Source organism: Hemitrygon akajei, chromosome 21 (assembly GCF_048418815.1).
Source record: "Hemitrygon akajei chromosome 21, sHemAka1.3, whole genome shotgun sequence".
Taxonomy (NCBI): domain Eukaryota; kingdom Metazoa; phylum Chordata; class Chondrichthyes; order Myliobatiformes; family Dasyatidae; genus Hemitrygon; species Hemitrygon akajei.
In genome coordinates, this window is record NC_133144.1 from 59,790,614 (window position 1) to 59,803,030 (window position 12,417).

Here is a 12,417-nt window from a genome sequence, read left to right on the forward strand (position 1 = left end):
TATCTCTGATTACTGAATTTCACATAGGATCTTAGAATGATACAGAAAAGACCTCCTGCAGCTGTGATTCCACTGTCAGTTCTTTGGTAGACCTGTCCAATTAGTCTCACTCCTGTACGGACTGCAGAGCTCTGATTTACTCATTTGGTGCACTTGTAACACACTGGTATTTAAGTCAAAATGAAAACTTTCCGTTAATAATTCAGCTTTCATAACCTCATGGCAGCCCAAAGTGCGGATGAAATACGTACTTCTTTGACATGTAATCACTGTGATATTGCGGGAAGTGCAGCAATTAACAAGCTTCTTTAAGCAATTAGCTGATAATGACTAAATAATATGTTGTAGTGATATTGATTGAGAGTTAACCTTTGGCCAGGATGATAATGAATTAAAAACTATCTCGAGTGTAAGCTCTTGGCCACTGAGGTAAATGCAAACAGTATTGGGTTCTGCACTACGGTTAAATACTTATTAATTAATTTATTTGTTTACTGAGCTACAGCGCGGAATTGGCCCTTCCAACACTGCCCAGCAAACCCCCAATTAATCCTTACCTAATCACAGGACGAATTAAAATGATGAATTACCCATCAACCAGTAGGTCTTTGGAACGTGGGAGGAAACTGGAAACACACGCGGTCATGGGGAGAATGTACAAACTCCTTACAGGCAGCGGCAGAAATTGAACCCTTTCACCAATACTGTAAAGCATTGTACTAAGCACTATGCTGCCCCAACATCCTGCCCTCCCACATTACTCTGGAATACTGGAAAGGCAGCTCAGATGCCACAACAGAGCCCTACACCCATCTCGCTCCACACCAGAATCCCAGGCAGGGATGCAATTACTGTATGACTAAAGGAAAACAAGAGCAGAAATAATGAAACAGCAACTTCAACACAAAGGAGACACCTGGTACAATTAGAGCTGGCAACTACAAATAGTTTTCTGGAGTTTTCAAATGATTCCCAAATATTGGTTGTCTATTTCCAATGAGAAAAGTAACAGTATTTGGAAATTTGTCTGATGGAGGTCCATGTGAGTTCAGAGGTCAAAGCCCAGAGGTCCAAGCCCCACAGTCCCTGAGTCCTGCAGTCCATACCTAGAGATCGACAGCCCGGAGAGTGAAGCTGGCGGTTGAGGTCCTGCGGTCAAAGCCTGGAAGATCAAAGACTGAAGTCGGCGAGTCTGCAGGTCGCGGCCCAAAGCTTGAAGCTTCTGTGTCAGCTGTCCAGAGGTTGGAGGCCAATGTATGTAAGTCTGCAAGTTTGGGGCCAAGCACTGGAGGCTATAGGCCGGGAGGCGGCCTGTCCTGGGGTTAGAGGCCTGTCTGTGTGTGTGAGTGGGAGGCTGGGAAAGGGGCTTGATTTGTTGTTCTTGTTGCTGACCTGAATCTGAAAACAATCTTTGCCTTAAATCTTCCAAATGTTCATCTTTTCCATGAATATCCAAACATTTAAAACAATATTATGTACTGAAAATTTTAAAGATTGAATAGTTTTACTTCAATCGTCTACACTTATTCAATGGAGATGAATGTTTAATTTGTGGAAACCCTGGCACAATTCTGCAGGACGGGCAACTTGAGGCTGGGGGGGGGGGGGGGGTGATGTGATAGTTTAGCAGTGAGCATTAATCTCTACAGCAATAGCGATTGGGGTTCAATTCCCACCGCTGCCTGTAAGGAGTTTGTATGTTCTCCCCGTGACCACGTAGGTTTCCTCTGGATAAACCTCTCACCTTCTAAAGATATACAGATTACGGTTAGTAAGTTGTGGGCATATATTGTCAGCACTGGAAGCGTGGTGACATTTGTGGGCTGCCCCCAGCACATCCTTGGACTGTGTCGGTCGTTTCATTTCACTGTCTGTTTCAACGTACATGTGACAAATAACGGTATAGTCTCTATCTTTAAAAACTGCCAGCCAGAGGTGAGCTGATGCAGCATTTACACAAGTTCCCACAAGGAGTCCTCATAAGACCTTAGTGTGACCAAGCACTCACGGCGGTAATGAAAACTGTACAGACAGAACAACAACAAAATCAAAGCAGCATGTAATAAATTAGATGAAATAAATGTACTGTAAAACTATGATAATCTAGCACACTAGGGACTTTGGTGGTATTAGACTGGCAGAATTCCAGACCATAGGAATTTATTCCTATTGATTACCCTAACACTTTTCACGTTTTTAGAAGTAAATGGATAATTGGTTTATTACTGCCACATGTACAAAGGTAGAGTGAAAAATTTTGTTTTGCATGCTATCCATATGGATCATTTCAAAATAGTAGCACATCACAGTTAGCAGGGAAGGAAAAGCAATAACAGGATGCAGAATATGGTGTTACAGTTACAGAGAAGGCACAGAGCAAACAGACAGTAATATACACAGGCTGTGATATGGTAGACTGGGGGATCTTTAAAGAGGTCCATTCAGGGAGTTTATAACAGCAGGGTAGAAGCTGACCTGTAGGCATGACGTGGACATGCTATGTTACTGCCCCCAGCACATCCCTGAGTGTGCTGGTTGTTAATGCAAATAACATTAAGACTATAAAACATAGGAGCAGAATTATGCCATTTGGCCTATCGAGTCTGCTCTGCCCTTCATCGTGGCTGATTTGTTATCTCTCTCTTCTTCATTCTCTTGCCTTCTCCCCGTAACCTTTGATGCCCTTACTAATCAGGGATATATGGACCTCTGCTTTAAATATACCCAGTGACCTGGCCCCCACAGCTGTCTGTGGCAATGAATTCAACAGATTCACCCCCCCATGGCTAAAGAAGTTCCTCCTCATCGCTTTTCTACATGGAAATCCCTCTACTCTGAGGCCATGCCCTCTGATCCTAGATTCCTCCACTCAAGGAAATATCCTCTCCGTGTGCACTTTATCTGGGCCTTCACTATTCTCTTGGTTTCAGTGATATCTCCCACCCCTCATTCTTCTAAATTCTAATGAGAACAGACCCAGAGCCATTAAATGCACCTCATACATTAACCCTTCCATTCCCAGAATCAATCTCATGAAAGTCCTCTGGACCCTCTCCAATGCCAGCACCTCTTTTCTGATACAATGGGCCCAAAACTGCTCACAACATTCTAACACATTTCACCACATATTTCAATGTACATGTAATAAATAAATTCTGAATCTGAGTCTGGTGGTGCATAATCTTAATTTTTGTATCTTCTGCCTGATGAGAAGAGATAAATTCATGGTACTATAATAAATGTTCCACTGAACCCAGTGAGTTTCCAGGGAGCATGGGGACCAGGCCCACAGTGGTTTCAAGGGAGTGTAGTGAGCATCTCTTGTCAGCCAGATGCCAAACAATTGGGTTTTCCTAATGTCACGTTGCAGCCTTACTATAATGTTGTATTTTCATTTATTTTATACAGTCCGTTTCTTTAAGGTGCTTTGGACTAATTTCTACACTTGAGGTGTTTTATGGTTTATGTGGAGAAGTTATATTGCTGATAGAGCAAGATTAATTCTTCAATAGCATTCCTGTCCATTTATTCAGAAGATGGGTAGTTCAGCAGCCCAGAGCATCACTGGTACCAGCCTGCCCGCCACCAAGGACACACATATATAGGAAGGTGCCAGAGAAAGGCCACAAAATCATGAAGGATCCCTCCCACCCTGCTTATAGACTGTTTGTCTCACTCCCATCAGGGAAGAAGCTATGCAGCATCTACACCAGGATCACCAGACTTCCCTAAAGACATCAGGCTGATCAACACCTCCATCCACCAACCATACCCTCCCCGCCGATCACCACTACTTTGTCACTTCTGTCAAGAGTCACCTTGTGTACAGATATGCCTGTATCTAGTGTCACATTATGGACAACCAACTAATTTTATGTATTTATATCTATTGTGTTCATTATGATTTTGTTATCTTTTGGCTTCATCAGGTCCAGAGTACCAATCATTTTTTCTCCTTTGTAGTGTGTAGTGTGTAGGCCTCCGTTAGTCTCGATAGACTATGGATTTGCACCTTGGAAATTTCCCAGGGCACAAGCCTGGGCAGGGTTATTTTATGGAAGACCAGCAGTTGCCCAGGCTGCAAGTCTCCCCTCTCCATGCCACCAATGTTGTCCAAGGGAAGGGCATTAGGACCCATACACCTTGGCACCGGTGTCGTCGCAGAGCAATGTGTGGTTAAGTGCCTTGCTCAAGGACACACACGCAAGCCTCAGCCAAGGCTTGAACTAGCGACCTTCAGATAACTAGATGAACTTTATACCTGTATAGTGAAGAATGACAGTGAACAATTCCTCCCGTACAAGTGGCCACTGAGTGTACTGTACGTTCATGGTCTTCTGCCACTGAAGCCCAACCATTTCAAGGTTTGACGTGTTGTGCATTCAGAGATGCTCTTCTGCACACCACTGTTACTTGAATTACTGTCACCTTCCTGTCAACTTGAACCAGTCTGACCTCTCTCATTAACAAGGCATTTTCACCCAGAAAACTGCCAGACACTGGATTTTTTTTTGTGTTTTGCACATTTATCCGTAAACTCTAGAGACTGTTGTGCATGAAAACCCGAGGAGATCAGCAGTTTCTGAGGTACTCAAACCACCCTCTCTGCCATCAGCAATCATTCCACAGTCAAAGTCACTTAGATCACATTTCTTCCCCATTCTGATATTTGGTCTGAACAACAAGTGAACTTCTTGTCCGTGTCTGCATACTTTTATGCATTGAATTGCTCCCAGGTGATTGGCTGATTAGATTTAGGCATACCTAATAAAGTGGCCACCGTGTACATAAGTAGGATTATATCAATGTTCTTTTATGTCTATTTAACGTGACATTCTGCTGACATCAAGATTCTTAATTACATCGCTTGAGACCTGACTGGAGGCTATTCAAGCACACTCCCAATTTCACAGCGTGTGCTTAAACTAATCGAATTTAGTTGCAAAGATATTCAGAAAGTGAGTGCCCTGGTCATACCACCGTAAGGGCAATGACTGGCCACACAACGTGTGTTCAGCACCTTGGGCAAGAGGCAAAGATACGCCCATTTACAAAGAACCTGTTCCCACAGAATCTTCAGGGCTGAAGAGTTGAGACAGCACAGTGGTGTAGTTGTTAGTGTAATGCTATCACGGTGCCAGCAGCCCCAGTTCATTTCTGCCACCGTCTACAAGAAGTTTGTATGCGACCCCATAGTTTTATCCGTAGTCTCTGACTTCCTCACAAACTCCAAAGATATACAGTGTGTAAGTTAATTGGACGCATGGGTATCATTGGGTGGTGTGGACTCGTTGGGCCAAAAGGGCCTGTTACCATGCTATATCTCTAAATAATAAATAAAAATAATCAAGATGCTGTTCCTACCTAGGGCTTTCTGATAACAATGTTTTTCCAGTCTCAGCTTTTCCAAGGCTGCCAATGCTGAGGCTTGTGAGATTCTGCAGCAAGACCTTCCCCCACACTCTCGTACCAGGACTATTCTCTCCAGGAAGGTCAAGGCCACGTGACGCTGAAGCCCCTCGCCACACAATCTTCTCAATCAGCCTACAGCTGGCCTCTGCAAAGTCGCAAAGTTTGCTGCTAACCACTGCTTTAAGAAAAGTCACCCGACACTTTGTGCAAAGATGAGTTGGTGAGCTGTGATTTCAGTACAGACCAGGTGGCAAATAAGGCAGTGAGATTTTCCAGTAAAGCTGATTTCCCTGTAGTACAAGCCATTGTCTGCTCCACAGGCCCATAAGGGCATCAGATGTAAGCTGGACCTCCACACTAACTGGGAAGAATACCATCCTAACAACGTTCAGGTCGTTGTGGATCAGAGAACATAGAACCTAGAGAAAGAAGTATATAAAATTAAGAAGGGTATAGGATCAAGATTCAAAGGCCAACTTTATTCACCATATACATTTGCATATATTAGGAATTTGCTGTGGAGTCTTGGCGCGACATGCAATAAACAATTACAAAAAGCAAAGAGTCACACAAAAATAAGTTAGAGGTTAAAGGATGGATATGGAATAAAATGTGCATAAATAGTTAAATATCAGCATGTATTTACTATATACTTACAGTAGGGTAAATGCAAGCAAGCTTTTTCCACTGAGGTTGGGTGAGACTAAAACTAGAAGTCATGGGTTAAGGGTGAAAGGTAAAGTTTTAAGAGGAAACTGAGGAAAAAACTTTTTCACTCGGAGGGTGGTAAGAATGTGGAACGAGTTGCTGGAGGAAGTGGTGGATGCAGGTTTGATTTCAACATTTAAGGGAAATTTGGATATGACGTGAATGGGAAAGGTGTGCAGGTTATGGTCTAGGTGTGAGTCAATGGGAGTAGGCAGAATTATAGTTTGGCATGGACTAGGTGGGGCAGAAGGACCTGTTTCTGTGCTGTAGTCCTCTAACATAGAACAGTACAACACAAAACAAAACACAGATCTTTCAACCTGTGATATCTGTGCTGAACATGAAGTTAAATTAATCTAAATTCCTTCAACAAACTCCAAAACCTGGGCCTCTGTATGTCCCTTTGCAACTGGATCTTTGACTTCCTCATCAGGAGACCACAGTCAGTGCAGATTGGAAATATCATCTCCTCCTCACTGACAATCAACACTGGTGCACCTCAAGCATTTGTGCTTAGCCCACTGCTCTACTCTACACCCACAACTGTGGCTAGGCAACTGAAATGGCATCTATTAATTTGCTGATGACACAACTACTGTTGGCTGAATTTCAGATGCTGATGAGCAGGAGTGAGACAGATCGGCTGGTTGAGTTATGCCACAACAACAACCTTGCACTCAGTGTCACCAAGACCAAGGAATTGATTGTGGACTTCAGGAACGGGAAATCAAGGCAACACACTCCAGTCCTCACTGAGGGATCAGCAGTGGAAAGGATGAGCCGTTTCAAGTTCCTGGGTGTCGACATCTGAGGATCTATCCTGGGCCCAATATGTTGATGTGGCTTCCTTGTCCATTCATCCCTCCCCACTGATCTGCCTCCTGGCATTTACCTTTGCAAGCAGAACAAGTGCTACACCTGCCCCTACACCTCCTCCCTCACTACCACTCAAGGCCCCAAACTGAACTGAATTGAATTGACTTTATTTCTTACATCCTTCATATACATGAGGAGTAAAAATCTTGATGTTACATCTCCGTCTAAATGTGCCATGTGCAATCATAATAATTTATAATAAATAGAACAGTCAATGTAATACAGAGTATGCTCAAATCAGTGTGAGTTCATCAGTCTGATGGCCTGCTGGAAGAAGCTGTCCCGGAGCCTGTTGGTCCTGGCTTTTATGCTGCGGTACCATTTCCCTGATGGCAGCAGCTGGAATAGATTGTGATTGGGGTGACTCGGGTTCCCAGTGATCCTTTTTACACACCTGTCCTTGGAAATGTCCCAAATCATGAAAAGTTCACAACTACAGATGCACTGGGCTGTCCACACCACTCTCTGCAGAGTCCTGCGATTAAGGGAGGTACAGTTCCCATACCAGGCAGTGATACAGTCAGTCAGGATGCTCTCATTTGTGCCCCTGCAGAAGGTTCATAGGATTTGGGGGCCCATACCAATCTTCCTCAACAATCTGAGGTGAAAGAGGCGCTGTTGTGCCTTTTTCACCACACAACCGGTATGTACAGACCACGTGAGGTTCTCGGTGATATGGATGCCGAGGAACTTGAAGCTGTTCACCCTCTCAACCCCAGATCCATTGATGTCTCCATTCCTCCTGTAGTCCACAACCAGCTCCTTTATTTTTGCAACATTGAGGGAGAGGTTGTTTTCTTGACACCACTGTGTCAGAGAGATGTCTTCTTCCCTGAAGGCCACTTCATTATTGTTTGAGGTAAGGCCAATCAATGTAGTGTCGGCAGCAAATTTAATTAGCAGATTGGAACTGTGAGTGGTGATACAGTCATGGGAGTAAAGGAGGGGACTCATTAGGCAGCCCTGAGGGGCTCCTGTATTGACAGTCAGAGGGGTGGAGATGAGGGGCCCACTCTTACCACCTGCTGGCGATCTGACAGGATCCAGCTGCACAAGGCAGGGTCAAGGCTGAGGTCTCTGAGCTTCTTGTCGAGCCTGGATGGAACTATGGTGCTGAATGCTGAACTGTTGTCGAAGAACAGCATTCTCACATAAGCATCCTTCTTCTCCAGATGTGTAAGGACAGTGTGTAGAGCAGTGGCTATTACGTCATCTGTTGATCGGTTGTGTCGGTAGGTGAATCGTATGGGGTCCATTTTGGGTGGTAGCAAGCTGCAGATGTAATCCTTGACCAGCCTCTCAAAGCATTTGTTTATTATTGAGGTGAGTGTGACAGGATGCCAGTCGTTCAGGCATGTTACCTTAGTCTTTTTTGGTACAGGGACAATGGTGGATCATTTGAAACAGGAGGGTTACTCTACACTGGGAGAGGGGGAGATTAAAAATATCAGTAAACACACCTGCCCGTTGTGCTGCGCACATCCTGAGTACTCGCCCTGGGATACTGTCCAGTCCTGCAGCCTTGCGACTGTCCACTCGTTGGAAACATCTGCGTACCTCAGCCTCAGAGATGACCAGGTTGCAGGTTGTAGTGGTGGCTTTCCTTGGAGGCTCAGAGTTAGCGACACCAAACTGAGCATAGACGCATAAAACTGTTCTTCCAGGTGAGGCAACACTTCACCTGTGAGTCTGTTGGGGTCATATACTGTGTCCCATGCTCCCGGTGTGGCCTCCAGTATATAGGTGAGACCTGATGTAAATTGGGAGACCACTTCACTGAGCACCTACACTCTATCCACCAGAAGAAGTGGGATCTCCCAGAGACCATCCACTTTAATTCCACTTCCCATTCCCATTCCTACATGTCAGTCCATGGCCTCCCCTATTGTCGTGATGAGGCCACACTCAGGTTGGAGTAGTAACACCTCATATTCCGTCTGGGTAGCCTCTAACTTGATGGCATGAACATCAACTTCTTGAACTTCCGGTAATGCCCTCCTGCCTCCTTCACCATTCCCCATTCCCTTTTCCCTCTCTCACCTTATCTCCTTACCTACCCATAACCTCCCTCTGGTGCTCCTCCCCCTTTTCTTTCTTCCATGGCCTTCTGTTCTCTCCTACCAGATCCCCCCCCCCCCCCCCTCCAGCCTTGTATCTCTTTCACCAACTTCCCGGCTCTTTACTTCACTGCTCCCCCCTCCCGGTTTCACCTAACTCCTTTTGTTTGTTCCTCCCCTCCCCTCACCTTCTTACTCTGACTCCACATTATTTTTCTTCAGTCCTGCTGAAGGGTCTCAGCCCTAAACGTCAACTGTTTACTCTTTTCCACAGCAGCTACCTGGCCTGCTGATTTTCTCCAGTATTTTGTGTGTATTGCTTGGATTTCCAGCATCTGCAGATTTTCTCTTGTTTATATCATATACAAGTTGTTTTGTGGCAAGTATAGTGCAATACATAATGCAAAAACTATAAATTACAATAATATGTATAGTTTACGAGTATATAGAATTAGAATCTGAATCAGAATCAGGTTAAAATCACTGGCATATTTCACAACATATACCAGTGATATGAGACTTAATTCTGATTCAAATTCTAATTCAGCCAGCACATCGCCATTCCCTGCATGTTCATGTGTCTATTTGAAAGCCTCTTAAACACCATTATTGTATCTGCTACCTTCACCACCCCTGGCAGCCTTTTCCAGGGCCCACCAACCTGTGTGTTAAAAACTTGTCCGGTGCATCTCCATTAAACTTTCCCCTTCTCAACTTACTTCCATACATTTTGTTAGCATTGATTTCGAATGGATGATCCCAGGAATGTCAGGGTTAATGAATGAGGAGTGTTTGATGGCTCTCGGACTGTATTCACTGGAGTTTAGAGGGATGATGGGGGAATCTCTTTGAAACCTAGTGAATATTGAAAGGCCTAGGGTGAGTGGACATGGAGAGGATGTTTCCTACAGTGGGGAGTCTTCGATCAGATGGAGAAGCGTCAGAATAGATGAATGTCCTTTAGAACAGAGTTGAGGAGGAATTTCTCTAGCCAGACGATGGCGATTCTGTGGAATTCATTGCTACAGACGGCTATGGAAGCCAAGTCATTGAGTATATTTAAAGTGGAAGCTGATAGGTTCTTGATTAGTAAGAGTGTCAAAGATTATGGGGAAAAGGCATGAGAATGGGGTTGATAGGGATAATAAATCAGCCATGATCAAATGTTGGAGCACATCCAAAGGGTCAAATGGCGTAATTCTGCTCCTTTGTTTTATGATTTAACAGCAGGTAGTTCTCCTTGGATATCCTCTCCAATATCTGTCTTTCAATTAACATCACTTAAAGAGCAACGTCTGTTCCACATTCTCTACCCAAGGCGACAAGGGAATCAAATTCAGAAGGAGCTGTGTTCTATTAGCAGACACTGGGAATCATTAAATCTGTGATTTGAGAATTGATTTTACCTCAAGGTGAAGTGAGTGTATAATGGAATAGGAGGTTGAAAGAGATACAAACTCACACCCATGAAACTTGATCTCAGCACACGCAAAATGCTGGAGGAACTCAGCGGGACTGGCAGCATCTATGGAGGCAAATGGACAGTCAACATTTCAGGTCGAGATTCTTCATCAGGGCCGGTCTCACACCTCATCTGTGCGAAGTTTCCCAGAAAAACAACAACCGCGGCTGTGTTCAGTAAACAATTTCCCAGCAGGTCTGATTCCTTACTCAATGAACAGAGCGAAACATTCCCGTTCATTTCCCAGCCTTTGCATTTCCCAAGCCTGGAGTGGCTGCAGAGTGTGCTCCACTCTTGGGTACGGACATTCAGTTTAGCTGTCGGAAACAGACAGCCTTTCACACCGTTGCGTCCAATGCTGTACATTCACTTTCAAGCCATCTGCAACCGAGTCTAATCCTGACTGACACCACATTCACATTCAAATGTCTACACCTTTAGCCTAATCATGAGCCCATTTCTGAGAACATTGGCAGTTTTATGTTCATGAAAAGAAGCATAAAGTCCTTTTCAAGCTCATTCTCTGCAAGGATATTTTCTATTCTGGCTGAAACTCGCAGGGTTAACAATATAATTTATTGGGCTGTATGCCAATAAAACACACAAAATAAAACTGTGTCCAGAAAAAAAAGAAAATAAAAGAATTAATTGAATTATTGCCATCTGCACTAAAGAAATCAACAGTTTCATTCCCAACTTCAACCTCTGACCTTTTCCCATAATAATTTCAAGCAAATTAAACAAATCGTCCCTTAGTTTCCCCATCACAGATTTTCAGCCCACTGCTCTGCCAAATCCCCAAAGGGCTCTCAGCAAACAATTCAGCCAGCTTGGTGGAATTCCATCAGAGGCCTGTGATCAGCAGGCCCCACGGTAAGAATGTGTTGCTAGGGGCAACAGGAGGAAGGTGCCCGGCAGAGCGAAAACTGATGGGAAGTTTCCAACAACTAGGCACCTACAACTGAACCTCAGCTGATCTTTGAACTCAAGGCTTTGAGCATTTTGAGTGTTTGGAATTCTTTTGCTAAACAAAAAACAGAAGGCTGCTTGATTATTCTTTACGGCAGAAAAGATACCACCCAATAACAGCGTCCTTTCATGTTGCACATCAGGGATTGTAAACTAACACTAGTAAGTGCTGGATACTCTGTATAATATTAGTTATTACTGAACCTGCAGTTTAATATTAGTGACTACCATATGTGCAAGTGGTAATTACCAACAAGTAAGAGGCCCTGGAGTATAAGAACTATATTTTATACAGGGTTACAGCTATGTGGCTGTAGATCATAATTATTGTATGGTACATTCAACCCTACGGCTAAAATGTTGAAACAACTTCTCCTACACCGGCTGTCTTCCACAGTATACTTAAATTCAAACAACCTGGCATCCGATTAGTCAGAAATCTTGACAGTCTGTCTTCTGACTTGTAGTGTGAGCCAAGAGCCCAGAGTGCAAGTAAGGTATATGACGAGAGCCCGAGGGTCTTGGGTGCGGCGAGGGTCAGTATCTGGGCCGTGGGTTGGCTGTGGGGTTGGAGCTTGGGTTGGGGTCTGGAACACCAGGCATCAAGAACATGAGTGGGTTTGTGGTCAGAGCCAGGGTCCAGCGTGCTTGTATACTTCCAGTGTCCTTTGAACTTACTGGGTTCACTCAAAAGTTAATGGTACTACTGTGTATCATAAACAAAAGTGAAATAACGTTTTTGTACAATAGTATCAGTAATTGCAGTGAGTATAGGGTTGCAGTTGTACAAGATGTTGGTGAGGCTGCATTTGGAATACCCGCTAAAGAAAAGACATCATTGCATTGGGAAAAGTGCAAAGAACTGAAAATGTTGTCAGGACATAAGGGCTGAGTTATAGGGAGAGGATGGGCAGGCTAGAAATTTATTTATTG